Source organism: Falco cherrug, chromosome 3 (assembly GCF_023634085.1).
Source record: "Falco cherrug isolate bFalChe1 chromosome 3, bFalChe1.pri, whole genome shotgun sequence".
In the NCBI taxonomy this organism is placed as follows: domain Eukaryota; kingdom Metazoa; phylum Chordata; class Aves; order Falconiformes; family Falconidae; genus Falco; species Falco cherrug.
Genome location: NC_073699.1, coordinates 1,359,908 through 1,376,370, shown reverse-complemented (window position 1 = coordinate 1,376,370; position 16,463 = coordinate 1,359,908).

The following is a 16,463-nucleotide window of genomic DNA, read 5'->3' as shown; positions in this document are numbered from 1 at the left end:
CTGAGAGGGTTTTTCACCGTGACCGCCTTTACGGGATCATTTTCTGGTGACCCAGGTGAGACTCTGCTATTGAGCGTCGGTGGAGCTGTGAATCGCAGCAATTCCAGCCGGCACTGAGGGACTCTTGGGGAAGACCTCTGATTCCCGGACCAACGACTCCAAAGCAACGTTCCCCCGGTAAGATGTCAGGCATTCCTGGTGGTCTGGGATACCTGCCCCTAAGCAGAGGCAAAAGCCCTGCTGGGTTGGGTTATTGAGGGCTCTCCTGGAAACAATGTGTCTGGTAAAATTTCTGCCTGACCTACTCAAGTATATTAATGGGGTGTGTGTGTGTGTGTGTGTGTCTAGTAGAGTGCGCTCGGAACATCTGAAAATACTTCTATACATGTATATGATAAAGTGTTCAGGATGCTAAAAGAAAGTGGGCCCTGGTCAGTGTACACGGCCGTGGTATTTTACAGCAGTCTCCACTGGGATGTGTTTTGGGACACTGGGAAGAATTAAGGGGTAGTTCTGAGGGAAATGTAACTAAAAGCACCCTAGTGCAATACTGTACTCAGGGGTGGTCTCTGTAGAAACTGGGCGATGGGGGAAAATGGCAGTTTGCATTATTGTACGACGTTACCGCTGACGTTGTTTTGAAGGCAAGAAAGGAAAAGGGACAGAGTTTGATATGCTGATCTTTTTCCACTGTAAAGACCCATTCTGAATGGCAAAACCAGCGTGGTATAAATTTACCTCCCTGAGATCCTTTTCTCTTGGCTTTGGAAAAGGATAAGAAGAGGTTGTTGAAAAGGGTCTGCTCTGCTTGTAGTATCAGACAGAGGCGTTTAAAATTGTAATGACTACAAGAAAGAAGGAGGTTTAGAGGCGATGGTTTAGAGTTAATGGTTGGAGCCCAGCAGAGACGGGGAGAGAGTTCTGACGCTGATACTAGTGATATGAGCAGGGTAAGAGAAAGTGGTGGCAGGCGAGCTGACGAGGCTGGTGGCAGGGAAAGTGGCTGTGAAGAGGGAGAGCCCTTTAGTGGGGCAGAAGGTTTTAGCCCAGCCGCAGGGTGGGAGCGGGCCAAACCAGGGGAAGTGATACAGGCTCCCCTGCGCCAGGCTGTGGCAAATGAAGGACCCATTACGGTGACGGTCCTGTTTTCAATAACAGAGTTGAAGAATTGCAAAAGCAACCGCAGGAAATTACCGAGACGACCCTGAGAAGGAGGCTGGTGTTTTTGAAATAATGATGGTTAAAACACAGGATGGTCCATGGCCGGAGCAGTGCGCTCCCCAGCCAGCTCTGGGAGCCGAGCGGCAACTCCCTGTGTGGCCGCGTGCTGCCCTGGGGGCTGGCAGGGGAGCCGGCACAGGGGCTTTTCCAGCTGGGACACGGAGTGCAGCTTCTCCAGAGCAGAGCAAGGGCTCATGTTCACGGCGGAAGATTTGGAGGAGGGGTTTGGAAAAGTGGCTTCCTTTTGGAGCAGGAGACAGGTCTGCTTCCTTTGGGAGCCAAGAGCAAAGTGCCTTGGAAACCTTCTAGCAGCTCTGTGTCACTTTACAGAGGCTGAGGATGCCCGGTGCAGCCGTCTCCGCTGGAGCAACCAGCACTCGGGGGATGCAGGCTGCTCCTGCCCACGCCTTCCCCAGGTGAGTGCGTTTCCTCTGCAGCCCTCGACTGACCGAGCGGGCGGATTCCCAGCTCCTGATCAGGAGTGCGCCTTGCCGGGGCTCGGCGTTGCACGTTGAGTCTGGGAGGGGGCCTGACCTGAAGGGGCTGGTTTCTGGTTAACTTACGATGAGTTGGGGTTACACGTGTGTTCTCCTGGAGTGGCCGGGCAGCGTCACTGCGTTTCTCATGCCCAGCCTGCCTGTCACTCCCGTCAGAGAGAGCCATCTGCACACAGGGAGGGCTTTAAGCTACGCCGCCCGGTGTTGGGGGGAGATTGCTAATAAAACCCATGCATGGCTGCATGGCCACAAGGAAGAGAGGTGCCGTGCCTCACACGAGAGTCGTGAGGATTAGTGCTGGGAAGCTGCAAGAGGGTAGGGGTCACCCTTCTTCAAGCCTGTGTCATCATTTACTGCCCAGGTTTCGCTGTACGGTGGTCAGCAGAGCAGTGGCCAAGGCTTTGTCCGCCTGGGCCAAGAAGGCTGCAGCAAAGTCCAGGCTCAGACAAGGTATGGGAACAGGTCTCTGCTGCCCAGCTGAGGCCCTGCCCCGCGCTGGGTGACCACAGCTCCGTCAAAAGGCACTCCCCAGGGGGCTGCTCTGCTGAGTTTCCTCCTTTGCCAGGTGCAGAGGCGCATCCTGGCAAGCTGCTGCAGAGACGGAGGAAGCTTTCCCTTGCTGCACTGCCAAGTCAGGGGCCAGGCACAAGACAGAAAGACTTGGGCAAGAAGACTTCTGAGAGGTGAGACCCTGGTGGGAAGGGATGAAAGGGATCCTGCACCCGTGGAGGAGAGACATCCCCTCCGGACACTCCGGCTGCAGGGACGCGGCAAGGTCCCTGACATGTGCCGCATGGCTCTTATGTGCTTGTTTCCCCTGTTGTGGGCCCCTCCCTGGGGAAGGTGGTGGATGCTGAGTGCACCCCACGTCCCTGTGGTTCCCTCACGCAAGAGCTGAGGTGCAGTCCTCCCCCGTCCATCTGAGGGGGCTCAGGAAGGGCTCCCCGCTGCCAGCAGAGATGGCCCCACCTCGCGTGCTGCTTCTGCCAGCCTGGGGAGCTTTGGTGCCAGGCGAAAGTGGGAGAGCAAACTGCCCCGTGCTCATGCCGACTGCTCCCGGTGCCTCTTTGCAGTGCGCTCCCCCCACGTCCAGGCAGCTCCCCCAGGATGAAGGAGGCAGGCAGGCAGGAGCCGGCTTCTCCAGCCAAACCCACCTCTACACTCCCATCCTCAGACGACTGCCAGAAAGCGCTGCAGGTGCGTGCCTTGCTGTAGCTACCGTGCTGCTGGGGACTCGGCAGAAGCCTCTTTGTGCAGAGAGCCAGCCTGAAAGGACCCCTGGACGTGCGCTCCTTGTCAGCTGTCTGTCACCTCCTTCAGATCTTCCTTGCCCCCTGCATTGTCACAAAACACTTTCTCCTGGCCCAGGGGCTATGGGAGATGCCCAAGTCCTTTCTCGGCTGTTCACAGTGGAGGGCTTTGGTCGCAGCTGTGTTTGCCAGGAGCCTAGAATGACCCCAGAGCCCCCGATGTGTTAGGGGCAAAGCCCTGCCAACCGACCAGCTGAGGCAAGGGGCGGCAACACGGGTCAGACCCGAAGGACACCCGTTCCAGGCGCTGAGACTAATCCTGCCTTCTGCTGCCTTGCCATCCCCTCCAGGAGGTCTGGCAGCTGCCTGCAGAGTGGGAGCAAGTGAGGCCCAAGTGGCAAGAGCAGCTCGAGCAAGCAAAGGCAGAGTGGGCGGCGTGGGGAGCCTGGTCTGCGGGGAAGGACCGACAGCAACCCCAGGTACGGGCAGCGATTGACACCGCTAAGAGCAGCAGCGACCCTCTCCTTCGGGGCACCCAGGGCGGCAGGTCTCCAGAGCGGGGGAGCAGGACAGACATCCGGCTGCAGGGCAGGGGTTTGCCTGCTCAGGCTCGTGAGGGAGAGAGTGGCAGCAGGATGCAAGCGACAAAATCGGCCGTGATAAGAGGCACGCAGTGCTGGGTCTCCCGGCTGCCAGGTCCTGCTGCAGGCTCCTTTCAAGAGGTCCTCTGGGAAACAGCACCTGTGGTTGCCGTCTGCTTTGCTGAGAGCGTCTGCTCCTTGGCAGGCACTCGGCACTGGAGGCACTTGGACTCCCCACCCTCCAGCCCAGCCCAGGAGAAAGGCAGCCAAGGAGAGGTGGAGAAAGGCTCCAACCCCTCTCCCAGCCGAGCAGAAGACAGCAGCAACCTCTAGGCCTGGGGGAAACCTGCATTAGGGAGGAAATAGGCATTTCCTCCTCCCCTTAAGCTTTGAGTGTTGTTCTGTAGAAGGAAGAGAGTTGCCTTATTGCCCCAGGATGGGGTAGGGGAGCCCGGAGGCAGCGGTGCCTGAGCCTGGGACAGGGTTCTCCAGCCTGGAGGCCAAAGCTGTTGGTGGGACTCTTCCCTCCAGCCTCCCGCCTGGTCCCTGCAGGGGGCAGGGGACCCGTGCTGGGGCAGCAAACACTGCTGTAAAGCCTAAAGGTGTCCCCAGGGGCTGCTCCCAGCTCTGCCTGGGAGCTGCTGCTGTCAGATTCACCCACTAGCAAGCAATTCCTGGTCCAGGAGTGACAACTGCAGGGAGGAGAACAAGTCTGGGTGCCTAATATCAAGGTCTCCAACATCAGCTGAGCAGCGTTTATTTTAATGGGTTTTTTTTGTTCTCCCCAGCAGTTTCCATTGTGCCCCAAAGCCATTTTCTGTCAGAGAAGGTGCAGGCATGTGCATGAGACACAGGTGTTTCTCTGTGTTGTAACTGGGAGCAAAGGCAGCTTTTCTTTTCATTCCAGCTGGAAAGGGAGCACAGAGCGTCAGCCCCAGGGAGGCAGCCCTGCTCCCTCGTCCTGGCTGTGGGTGTGAGCCCGTGCACGCTCCATCTCTGGAGGAAAGGCACTGAAGAAGAGCAGCCTGGGAGGGACCTCCCAGAGCCGGCTGGGGAGAGGGCTGGTCACCCCGCGGCCCATGGCGACTGCCGGGAGCAGCTCGGCGTGGCCAGTGGCCTCTGGGCACGGGCCTGCGGGCCTCCCCTGCGTTCTGTAGGCGGGCACCGGAGCGTCCCCAGGCCTGGGCGCCCTGTGTGGGAGCCATGCCTGGGGACAAGGCCCCGGGCGGTGGCACCCAGAGCTGCTGCACGCACACAGGACTGAGCTCTGCAGAGGCTGCTGGCACCGGGGGCATGTGGGAGGTGCGGGCTCGGGCCTGCTGGGGCCTCTGTGAGGGGCAAGCAGGGGCTGCCCCACGCCGGGCACAGCCGGGCACAGCCAGTCCCCGCCAGGCTCCACAGCATCGCCAGGGCTTTGTGATGCAGGCGGCGCACCGTGCCCAGAGGTCATTGTGATGCGGGTCCCCATGGCGACCCCGCGGGTATTTAAGGAGCCAGAGCCCTGGGGTGCCCACTCCCAGGAGAGCCACTCCCTCAGGAGGCAGCATCTCCCCTGGGTGACCATGGCCGGTCGTCGGCAGGCGCCGCCGAAGATGCCCACGCATGAGGAGGCAAACGCCCCCCCCCAGCCCAACAGCAGGCTGCCGGGCCTGCAGAACCGGCGCCAGGTGAGGAACGGGGCAGGAGGGGAGGCCGGTGGTGGGACGGGGCCACGCGGAGCTGCCTTGGTGCCAGGGCCGGGCTTGCCGCCACTGTGGGGGCCGCTGTGCCAAGGCAGCCGCCTCCAGTCCTTGACTTCTCCTCCTCCTGCCCGCAGATGGGCCACAGGCGGCCGCTGGCAGCGCCGCAGGACAGCCAGGGACAGGCTTCGTCACCCCATGGGAACAGGCTGCCACCGCTCCCCTGCCCACAGAGCTCGCAGGCCGCTGGGAGCCGACGCGCACAGGTAGGGAGCCCGAGGGAGCCCGGGACAAACGTCTTCCCGAGTCCAGGCGCTGCCGACGGGCAGGCGGGAGCTGCAGGAGGGGACGGGAGGGCCCGGTCACATAGCAAGCTGAGCCCACCTAACCGTGCCTGCAGGCTGCCCGGGCATGCTGGGGATGCTCCCAGGAGTCACTGTGGGCCATGGCCGGAGCAGTGCGCTCCCCAGCCAGCTCTGGGAGCCGAGCGGCAACTCCCTGTGTGGCCGCGTGCTGCCCTGGGGGCTGGCAGGGGAGCCGGCACAGGGGCTTTTCCAGCTGGGACACGGGGGCACGGGCGAAGGGCCACAGTCACGCAGCCTCTCTCCTCGCCTTCTCTTGCAGACGGACAGCCCGGCGTGCAGGGTGGCAATGCCCTCCATCAGGGTGAGGCGGGAGGAGACAGCCCGTCTGCCAGCAAGGCAGGCAGCAGCACCACAGAAGGTGCACGCAGCTCGGGCACCAGGAGCTGCCAGCACTTGCTGCAAGCTCCCGCCTCTGCCAGCAGCAGCCTCTGCAGCTTCTGCCCAGGGCAGGGGAAAGGCCAGCAGCACTGCAACCAGCAGACACCGACAGCTTGTCCCATCTACTCGGGGCATCCCTGGTGAGCAGGGGAAAGCCACCAGTGTGCAGAGCAGGAGGCATGCCCCACTCAGCCCTGCAGCCAATGCCACAGCTGGGAAGGAGACAAAGAGGTACCTTTTGAGTACGGACCCGGACAAGGTTTTCACTGGGAGCCACCGACCCAGCCAGCAGACAGCGGCACAGTGGCACCGGGAACACAGGCTGGGTGCGGCGAAGACGGCAAGATCAGAGGAGGTCTGGGTGGCCCACAGTGGCAAGGCCCCTGCAGGTCAGCACGTGCCTGATCCTCATGCACGTAAAAGCACTGGTGCTGCTGGCAGGGTTTCTGTGCCAGCTTCCCTGGGCAGGAGGGATGTGGCTTCAGGGCAGCAGGGGCAAGTGGAAGAGCGCGATCTCAAAACACAGGTGACGCTCACCAAAAACAAGTGCAAAGGCAAATCGCTGCCGGAGCACCACAAGGCTCTTCAGGAGCATGTGGCCATGCCGTCAGTGAAGACGGAGGATCAGAAAGCCCAGCACAGCAGGACAGGCAGTCATGCAAGCGCAGCGGCTCGTGTCCCCAAGAAGAACTGGGCAAGGGCAGCAAGGCCACGGAACAGCCCAGGGTCCCTGCCAAAGGAAAAAGACTGGGGAGAAGACAGAGACAATGAGCTGCCCCAAGAAGAGGCTGGTCCCCAGGATGGGCCCTGCTGGCTGAGCAGTGTAGGCAGAGGGGCAGCAGCAGACGCAGCTGGCAACCTACAGAGCATTTCAGCTATGCAAGGGGAACCCGTGGAAGTTGAGCCAGCAGCTGCTGCCCTGGCCACACCTTCTGAGGAAGAGGGGCACTGCGCGCATCTAACTCGCATAGGAAAAGAGGTGGCAAAGGCACAGGAATCTCCTCTCCTCAGTGAGCAGCCCACAGCAGCCCAGGCAGAGAGCCAGGCGGCTGCCCCACACAGCCCCGCAGCCTACAACATGGCTCTGCAGGACACAGACCAGTGTAAAATGAGTGGGGTCCTGAACGAGGCTGTGGCTGCGATCCAGGGACTCGGTCAGCAACTGGCAGAACACTGGGACCCAGCACAAAACGTGCATGTGGTGATGGCACCAAGACCACCTTCAGCAACTCAGGACAGCGAGTCTTCCTTGCCTGGAAAGCCTCCAGGAGAGCCCAGCACAGCCTCTCTCGTGCAAGAGGAATGTGAGGATGGGGAACACATGGCTTCTGCCATGTCTGGAGACCATCAAGGAGAGGCCAGCACAGCCATTTTCTCCCCAGCAGCGCACGAGGAAGATCTGGCTTCATTGCTGCCTCAGATCTCTCTGGATGATGCTGCCGCACCCCACCTTGACCGCGCAGTAGAAGATGAAACAGATGCCACGGGGTCTCCCTTGTCCTGGGACTCTTGGCACCAGGTGAGCCAGGGGCGCGTGGCCAGCACTGAGCACCACGAGCTACTGCCGGCAGGTGCAGTGTCCAGGCCATGTGCAGCAGGGAGATGGCTGGTGCTGTCCGTGTCAGCCCGCTGACATCCCCTCCATCCCCTGCCTGTGCTCTTGCTCTCCCCATGCAAGTGGCCTCCCAGCACAGAGGTGACGCACAGCCCTCCTCTGGCTGCAGGGACCATAAACCTAACCAACCTGACACACGGCATGTATAGTCTACCACTAAAGCATGTCCCTAAGCCCCTGTCTTTCCCCGGTACCCAATAACAGATACTTAGATCTCCTTTGGCTGTTAATGTTTTTATAGGATGCGCCAGGGTTCATGTCTGAGGAGGACAATTGGGAAGATGACGATGATAAAGAGCTGTCCCAAGATAAGAACATCATCTACCACACCATCTGGGTCAACCCCTCATTCCTGGAGTTCTTCCAGGACCCCCACGCTGTTCCCCAGGATGGACCCTGCTGGCTGAGCAGTGTAGGCAGAGGGGCAGCAGGAGACACAGCTAGAGACCTGCAGAGCATGTCCCCTGTCCCAGAGGAACCCATGGATGCTGAGCCAGCAGCTGTTTCCCTGGCAACCGCTCCTGAGGAAGAGGAGCACTGTGCACCTCTAACTCTCATAGGAAAAGAGGTGGCAAAGGCACAGGAATCTCCTCTCCTCAGTGAGCAGCCCACAGCAGCCCAGGCAGAGAGCCAGGCGGCTGCTCCACACAGCCCCGCAGCCTGCGCCGCACCTCTGCAGGACACAGACCAGTGGGACGTGAGTGAGATCCTGCACAAGGCTGTGACTGCGATTCAGGGACCCAACAGGCAGCTGGTAGAACAGCGGGACCCAGCACAAACCATGCATGTGGTGACTGCAGCAACAACACCTGCAGCATCTCAGGACAGTGAGTCTTCCTTGCCTGGAGAGCATCAGAGAGAGCCCAACTCAGCCACTCTAGTGCAAGAGGAATGTGAGGATGGGGAACACGTGGCTTCTGTCATGTCTGGAGAGCATCAAGGAGAGGCCAGCACAGCCTCTCTCGTGCAAGGGGAATGTGAGGATGGGGAACACATGGCTTCTGCCATGTCTGGAGAGCATCAAGGAGAGGCCAGCACAGCCATTTTCTCCCCGGCAGCGCACGAGGAAGATCTGGCTTCATTGCTGTTCCTGATCTCTCTGGATGCTGCTGCCATACCCCACCTTGACCGAGCAGGGGAAGATACAAGAGGTTACATGGATTCTACCTTGTCTGCAGAGTCTTGGCACCAGGTGAGCCTGGAGTGCGTGTCCGGCACGGACCATCACAAGGTCCTGTAGGCACGTATAGTGTCCAGGGTGTGTGCGGCAGGGAGATGGCTGGTGCTGTCCGTGTCAGCCCGCTGACATCCCCTCCATCTCCTGCCTGTGCTCTTCTTCTCCCCATGCAAGTGGCCTCCCAGCACAGAGGTGACGCACAGCCCTCCTCTGGCTGCAGGGACCATAAACCTAACCAACCTGACACACGGCATGTATAGTCTACCACTAAAGCATGTCCCTAAGCCCCTGTGTTTCCCCCGGTAGCCAATAACGGATGCTTAGATCTCCTTTGGCTGTTAATGTTTTTATAGGAGCAGCCAGGGCACTCAGCCATAGAGGAGGACAAGCGGGAAGATGACGAGAGTGGCAAAGAGCTGTGCCAAGGGGAAGGCATCGCCATCCACAGCCTTATGGCCCACCCCTCATGCCTGGAGCTGTTCCAGGACCCCCGTGGTGGTTTCCAGGAGGGGCAGCCAGCCCCTGAGCAGAGCGATAACACGTGGCCCTGCTCCAAGCCCAGGAATGAGCCCGAGGATGAGCCAGGTACATCCCCGAGTGTAGCGCTGGCCCGGCAAGGGAAGGCTTAGCCCAGCCGTCCCGGCAATGTGCACCCAGGCCAAAGCAGAAGGACTGCGTGCATGGGGGCTGGCCGTTCCCTGGCCACCACTCCCTGGGGAAAGCTCTCGGTGGCGGGGAGCAGGCAGGATCTTGCCCGGTACCTGCCCAGCCCCCTGCCTACACTTGTCTTCCTTCCACAGGCATGGCTGCCCTCCCGCATGCCCCAGCTCGACGGCGACGGCCCTCCCTCCTCCGCAGGGCGCTCAGGGCTCTGCGCAAGGCTTTCTGCCCTTCTTGCATCAGGCCACAGCAAGAGCAGCAGCGCCGTGCTGGCAAAGGGGTCCCCAGAGATGGCAGCTGGCCCTGATCCTGTGCGGTACCCAGAGGGTGTGGCACAGGGAGGCACGCGAGGCATGGGTGCATGGACGGCGCCCAACACGTTCAGCTGCCATGAGGACATTGTGGTGCCAGACTCTGCTCCACCCTGGGCACATTCTGAGAGCAATAAAAGCTGAGCACGTTCCCCCAGTGGTTGCCTGTGCCTGGTCCATCCTGGGAGAAAGACATGTGTGGGCAAGGCCCATGCCGGCAGGCAGAGCTGGAGAGCCCCTGTGCTCCTTCTTCTCCATGCCAAGCAGAGCCCACGCCTTGGGCCTCTGCCCGTGCCTCTGGCGCTCCAGCTGCTGACCAGCTGGGGCCTCTGCTGCCCTTGCTCCCAGGGCCGGTTATTTGAGTCAGCCTCTGTCCTCAGGGTGTCCTGGCACTTGCTCGGGAGAGCCCTGGGCTGGTGCTGGCAGCAAGCCGGCACTCTGGCCGGAACTTGCCTCTAGCTGACTTCCAGGTGCCTCTCTGCCATTCAAACCGAGGACTTTGACCATTTCCTTTGCATCGTAAACTTGGTCTGGTTTAACTAATGCTTGCACCGCACCACCGCGCAGCACCTTGGTCTCACGAGGAACCTGCCCATGGCAGGGGGGCGTAGGAGCACCTACATGAGCCACTTGTTTTTAAAGCCCTCCGTTTTTAAGACCTGGTCCTGAGAGTAGCTGTTTTGGTGAGAAAAGCCAGACCTTCGGTGGTTTAGCTGTTGGCCAGACGTTTGGGGGCTCCGTCTGAGTTGGTTCTTGACATTTTGCCATATTAGCAGGGCAGCAGGACCATGCTACGAACGAAATGAGGTGCACAACAAACCTCTCAGAATAAACTGAAATAGGTTTTTACAGACGATTGAAACAGAAATAGGGAAGATTGGATAAAGATGGGGAGGAAGACTGATGAGGATACTTGAACATTGCTGCCTGAGGAAGCAAACCTCATAGTAAACTGTTACGTGTATGTGCATTTATGTCTCTGTCTCAGGCGTCTTTCCACTTGTGCATTTCCCTGACCTTTGGTTGTTCTTAGAAGAGAATCAGTTCTGGAGGAGAGTGCTTCAAACTTCTTTCTGTAACACTGGGACCCAGGAAGCGCCTCGGTGGCACCCCTAGCTGTGACGAGAAAAGGATTTTCCTTCCGTGGAGCCTTTCCTTCACTGTGGCTGTTTGGAACAGGAGGAGGCATGGGAGACCTTCCAGGGTGCCTGCTAGCTGAAAAGATTCTAGCGTTCTGTGGGCAATATAGCCACACCTTTCTCTGTCCTCCTTTATGGAGAACATCTGGCATGAACCTTGGGTGGTAATGGGTGTCATTTTGATTCTCTTTTGAAACGTAATTTTTCACAGTTTAAACTCCAAAACGCTCTAGTGATTACACGCATGCATGCAGTTGGGCATCCTTTTCCTTCCCGGAGAGAAGCCTAGAAAAACCTCAAGCATGTGGTGTAGCTGAGAGTTGCAACGGGTAAGAAACTAGGCAAGGAAGCTCTTTCTGACATCAAGGACCAAGCGGGTTGACAGTTTCCCCCCTTCTGGCTTGGCACTGGAGTTTCAAACCGTGGCACCGCATGCCTTGCGGCACCATTTTCTGTGTTGGCTGCCTGAGGCAATGGAACAGCCGAATTCAGAGGGATCCTGTGCGCAGGGCTATGAGGCCTCCTGCCGGGCCTCGCCCCCCTCTCACAGTGCAGCCAGGAGCTGCTCTCAGGTGAGCGTCCCCTGTGCCTGACGGTCGGCATGAGGAACAGAGTTGGCTGCTTTGGGAAGAGCCCTGTCAGAGCGGCCATGGCCCAGAGGAGGTGACTTTTCGACGGAGGGGACCTGCAGGCTGTGCTGGGCCGTGGCGGGAGGCCCACCCGATGCCACACAAGCTGGGGCTCCCAGCAGCTGAGCCCTGGTGGCACTGGCTGTCCTGTCCTCCTCTCCCTCTGAGGGTGACCTCCAACAGCAGCAGCTGCAGAGATGCTTGGCAGAACCTGAGCGCCTTTCCCACCGCGATGGTAAAGAGCCAGCCCTGCTGGGGCCGGGGGGGGCTGTTGGGGACAGACCGTGGGGCCGGGGGAGAGATTTCAGGGACGGACCGGGGGGTGGGGGGAAGGAGTCTCTAGCAGGCCTGGGGGGGCGGGGGGGGGGGGGGGGATGGATTTAGTGACGGACCGAGGGGTCGGGGGAGGCCTGTAGGTAGTGAGAGGGGGGTTCCAGGGAGGGTTTTAGGGGCTGCCGGGGGGCAGGGGAACGATTTTAGGGACAGAGTGGAGGGGGGGGCTGTGGGAAGGAGTGTAGGGCATGACCGGCAGGGGCTGGGGAGAAAGAGTGACGGGAGAAAGTGTGGGGTCGGGGGAAAGGAGTCTAGGAATGGCCGTGAGGGTCTGGGGGGAAGGGCTTTAGGGACAGGCCGGGAGTGAGGGGAAGGATGTTAGGGCCAGGCTGGGGGCAAGTGGAATCACTGCAGGGCCCGACGGAGGGGGGTGGTTGGGGTGTTGAGGAAGGTTCTCAGGGTGGGATGGGGGTACAGGGGGAAGGTTGTGGGGGCAAAGGAGGGGGGTGGGGGAAGGATTGTAGAGATGGACTGCTGGGGTTGGGGGCACAGGGGAAATAGTTGGGGGACAGTCCGAGAGGCACGGGGGAGGATTTTAGAAATGAGCTGGGGTGCGGGGTGGGGGGTGGCTTGAGGGAAGAAATTGGGAATGGGATGGGGGCAATGGGGAGGCCCTTAGGCATGACTGGGGTGCTCGATGGAAGGATTTTAGGGACAGCCATGGTATGCAGGGGAAGGTTTTGATGGCACTGTATAGATAGCACTGTATATACCTTTCTGTCCAAGGAATCTGTTCAGGGAAGGTTGCTGGCTCAGCAACGGGACCAGATGTCTAAACTCCCCAGTTTCCAAGCTCTAATATCGTGTTTGGCTCTATGTGAGAGAAATCTAGGCACAAAGTTTAGCTAAGCTACCTCTCTAAAGTTGCTGGAAGTGATGAACAAAGGGATGACTGATCTGGGGAGTCAGCCTTGGGAAGGGCACGGAACAAAGAGCGGATGGGGAAAAGAACTTCATTCTCTGGAGTGATGCACAAAAAAGCCTCTGAGCGGGGAAGTTCTGGCCACAAGAGGAGACAAGTCGGTAGAGTGTGCGTGTGTGATGCCCTATGAGCGTGCAAGTACTCTGCTGTATGTAATGTGTACCCTCGAGTAACTTGGTGAGCGTGCTCAGAGGTGACACTCCCCCGTGCTCCCAGCGCTGTCATAAAGAATGCCTGCCTTCTGAAACTTCACATCAGGTCTGAGAGGGTTTTTCACCGTGACCGCCTTTACGGGATCATTTTCTGGTGACCCAGGTGAGACTCTGCTATTGAGCGTCGGTGGAGCTGTGAATCGCAGCAATTCCAGCCGGCACTGAGGGACTCTTGGGGAAGACCTCTGATTCCCGGACCAACGACTCCAAAGCAACGTTCCCCCGGTAAGATGTCAGGCATTCCTGGTGGTCTGGGATACCTGCCCCTAAGCAGAGGCAAAAGCCCTGCTGGGTTGGGTTATTGAGGGCTCTCCTGGAAACAATGTGTCTGGTAAAATTTCTGCCTGACCTACTCAAGTATATTAATGGGGGGTGTGTGTGTGTGTGTGTCTAGTAGAGTGTGCTCGGAACATCTGAAAATACTTCTATACATGTATATGATAAAGTGTTCAGGATGCTAAAAGAAAGTGGGCCCTGGTCAGTGTACACGGCCGTGGTATTTTACAGCAGTCTCCACTGGGATGTGTTTTGGGACACTGGGAAGAATTAAGGGGTAGTTCTGAGGGAAATGTAACTAAAAGCACCCTAGTGCAATACTGTACTCAGGGGTGGTCTCTGTAGAAACTGGGCGATGGGGGAAAATGGCAGTTTGCATTATTGTACGACGTTACCGCTGACGTTGTTTTGAAGGCAAGAAAGGAAAAGGGACAGAGTTTGATATGCGGATCTTTTTCCACTGTAAAGACCCATTCTGAATGGCAAAACCAGCGTGGTATAAATTTACCTCCCTGAGATCCTTTTCTCTTGGCTTTGGAAAAGGATAAGAAGAGGTTGTTGAAAAGGGTCTGCTCTGCTTGTAGTATCAGACAGAGGCGTTTAAAATTGTAATGACTACAAGAAAGAAGGAGGTTTAGAGGCGATGGTTTAGAGTTAATGGTTGGAGCCCAGCAGAGACGGGGAGAGAGTTCTGACGCTGATACTAGTGATATGAGCAGGGTAAGAGAAAGTGGTGGCAGGCGAGCTGACGAGGCTGGTGGCAGGGAAAGTGGCTGTGAAGAGGGAGAGCCCTTTAGTGGGGCAGAAGGTTTTAGCCCAGCCGCAGGGTGGGAGCGGGCCAAACCAGGGGAAGTGATACAGGCTCCCCTGCGCCAGGCTGTGGCAAATGAAGGACCCATTACGGTGACGGTCCTGTTTTCAATAACAGAGTTGAAGCATTGCAAAGCAACCGCAGGAAATTACCGAGACGACCCTGAGAAGGCGGCTGGTGTTTTTGAAATAATGATGGTTAAAACACAGGATGATCCAGAGTGTAAGGATATAGAGGCAATACTGCAGGTTTTGTTTGATAGTAGTGAGAAGGAGATGATTTGTCAAGCCGCTAGAATACATGTGGAAGCTGAGGTTAAAACAGGAACTGTGGAGCATCATTTCCCCTCTGTTGGTCCAAACTGGGACCTGCATGTTAACGGACCCAGGCAGCTTTGGACTCGGTATCAGAAAGGGATTCTATTTGGCATTCAAAATGCTGTGGCTAAGGCAATAACCATGTCCGAATGGTACGAGGCTAGGCACGATAGCCAAGAGCCCCCCCCAGATCTGCAGAACAGAATGAAGGAGGTAGCCCGCAACTCTACAAGTGCTGACCCTGAATCTTAAGAGGGATGAGATCAATCGGCCCCTCTATTGGTGAGCCAATCCTGGGATGGTACTAGAAGAAAGTTACAGAAGTTACAAGGAAGTGATTGCTCAAGGTAGGGGAAAGCTGTTGGATGTTGCTTGGGTTGCAGCTCGTCATAGAGAGAGTCGAAAGGGAAGAGTAAATTGTTGCTTGTTGGCGGTATCAGAGTAAAATGGTAGGGTGAGGGCAAGGGCCTGAGGATGGGGCAGAGCCCCGAGGGGGGACTCCGGCCCAGCCCTCGGTTGGCTGATAATCAGTGTGCACAGTGCAGAAGGGATGGGCGTTCAGAAGAAGACCGTCTGCTTAAGGATTGGAGCCCCTCTGCCCCCTTGCTCCCAGTAAGCGAGGAATGAGGGGGAGCGGAGGAGTCTCTCCCCAGAGGAGCCTCTGGTGAAAGCGGAGCTGGGAAGTGAAGAAGTTGAGCTTTGGGTAGATCCTGGGGCTACTTCCTCTGTTCAGAAGACTTTAGAGGGGAACTAAGCAGTAAGGATATAAGCATTGCTGGTATGGCAGGGACCCATGAAACTTGGCCATTTTTGAAACCCTTAGCAATGAAGCTGGGAAAACAGTGGGTTCCTCATCAGTTTTTATATTAGCCAAGTCTTCCAAAAGCATTGTTTGGGGAGAGATCTACTCCAAAAAATTGGAAGCAGAAATCTGATTTTAAAAGGAGGAAATAGAAATCTTAATTCCAGAAACTGTTTGTGTCGAGAGGCAGCAGCTTTGTTATTACAGGCTATGCTGCCTTGAAAGGAGAAAGATACGCCCGGAGGTCAGAGATGCTGTGATTCCTATTGTACGAGCCGGAGAGGTTCCTGGAAAATCCCACAGGTCAAAACCTGTAAGGATTGACTTAAAGCCTGGATCATCCCCGCTGAGAATGAAACAGTGTCGCCTGAAGCTGGAAGCTAGGAATGGGTCGGTAGCGATAATTCAGAAATTCTTGAAGTACAACCTGTTGGTGGGGTGTGCGTTGAAATCCAACACCCCTGTTTTGCCAGTGAAAAAGGCCAAGGGTCAAGATTGCCGATCGGTGCAGGATTTAAGAGCAACAAATCACATACCTCAAGGTATTTATCCTGCAGTAGCACATCCATACAGACATGAAACCACCCTTACAGGGGAACAGGGATGGTGTACAGGTTTTGATGTGAAGGATGCCTTTTTCTGTGTTCCCCGGGGCACTGACAGTCAGAAGCCTTTTGTTTTTGAATGCGCAAACCCAGAAACGGGAAGGAAACTGCAATACACTTAGGCGGTTGTACCACAAGGCTTTCAAAATATCCCGACAATCTTTGGGAATCAGTTGGCAAAGCAGTTTGACATTTGGAGAACAGAAAATGATCAGGGAAGAGTTCTGCGATCATAGGATGATATTCTGGTTGCGGCAGGGACTTGGGAGCTGTGTCTTTCCCTGACGATAAGCCTTCTAAATGTCTTGGGAATTAGTGGATATGGAATTATCGAGGAGTCACTTCCACGTTTGGGGTTTGAAGTGCTGGAAGGCCAGAGACAGTTGCGATCCCAACAGAAGGAGGCTATTTGCTGCCTCGCGGAGCCTCAGACTCTCAAGGAACTACGAGGATTTCTCGGGGTGGTCGGATGGTGTCGGCTTTGGGGAGGCAATTGTGTTTTATTTGTGAAAGCTCAGTACGAGCTACTGAAAACCTCCTGCCATGGGTCTATTGGCGGGACAGAGGAGGGTAAAGCCACTTTCAAGCATCTGAAAAAAAGTGAGCTCTGGTGGAGGCCCCCACGTGGGGATTACCTGATGTGACAAAGACCTGTGCACTTCTTAAGCGTGAGGGAAAAGGTA